At 35.3% G+C, this 1,356-nt stretch overlaps 1 protein-coding gene across 4 annotated transcripts in view; it reads left to right on the forward strand.

Moving 5' to 3' along the window:
• AFG2A (AFG2 AAA ATPase homolog A) overlaps positions 1–1,356 on the forward strand; it is a 337,003-nt gene that overhangs the window by 125,180 nt on the left and 210,467 nt on the right. The window lies entirely within an intron of this gene.

Raw genomic sequence — 1,356 nt, forward strand, 5'->3', positions numbered from 1 at the left:
TAAATCCAAGGAGAAACATGCCAAGACACATATTAATCAAACTACCAAAAATTAAATACAAAGAAAAAATATTAAAAGCAGCAAGGGAAAAGCAACAAATAACATACAAGGCAATCCCCATAAGGTTAACAGCTGATCTTTCAGCAGAAACTCTCTGCAAGCCAGAAGGGAGTGGTAGGACATATTTAAAGTGATGAAAGGGAATAACGTACAACCAAGATTACTCTACCCAGCAAGGATCTCATTCAGATTTGACAGAGAAATTAGAATGTTTACAGACAAGCAAAAGTTAGGAGAATTCAGCACCACCAAACCAGCTTTACAACAAATGCTAAAAGACCTTCTCTAGGCAGGAAACACAAGAGAAGGAAAAGACCTACAAAAACAAACCCAAAAAGATTAAGAAAATGGTAATAAGAACATACATATTGATAACTGCTTTAAATGTAAATTGATTAAATGCTCCAACCAAAAGACATAGACTGGCTGAATGGATACTAAAACAAGACCCTTATATATGCTGTCTACAAGAGACCCACTTCAGACCTAGGGACACGTACAGACTGAAAGGGGATGGAAAAAGATATTCCATGCATACAGAAATCAAAACAAAGCTAGAGTACCCATTCTCATATCAGACAAAATAGACTTTAAAATAAAGGCTATTACAAGAGACAAAGAAGGACACTACCTAATGATCAAGGGATCAATCCAAGAAGAAGATATAACACTTGTAAATATTTATGCACCCAACATAGGAACACCTCAATACATAAGGCAAATGCTATCAGCCGTAAAAGGGGAAATCGACAATAATAATAGTAGGGGACTTTAACACCCAACTTTCACCAATGGACAGATCATCCAAAATGAAAATAAATAAGGAAACACAAGCTTTAATGACACATTAGACAAGCTGGACTTAATTGACATTTATAGGACATCCTGTCCAAAAACAACAGAATACACCTTCTTCTCAGGTGCTCATAAAACATTCTCCCCGATAGATCGTATCTTGGGTCAGAAGTCAAGCCTTGGTAATTTTAAGAAAATTGAATTCGTATCAAGTATCTATTAGACCACAATGCTATGAGACCACAATGCTATGAGACTAGATATCAATTACAGGAAAAAACTGTAAGAAATACAAGCACGTGGAGGCTAAACAATACGCTACTAAATAACCAAGACATCACTGAAGATATCAAAGAGCAAATCAAAAAATACCAAGAAACAAATGAAAATGAAAACATGACGACCCAAAACCTATGGGATGCAGCAAAAACATTTCTAAGAAGGAACTTTATAGCAATACAGTCCTACCTCAGGAAACAAGAAAAATCTCAAATAAATAAT

Source organism: Physeter macrocephalus, chromosome 7 (assembly GCF_002837175.3).
Source record: "Physeter macrocephalus isolate SW-GA chromosome 7, ASM283717v5, whole genome shotgun sequence".
Taxonomy (NCBI): Eukaryota; Metazoa; Chordata; class Mammalia; order Artiodactyla; family Physeteridae; genus Physeter; species Physeter macrocephalus.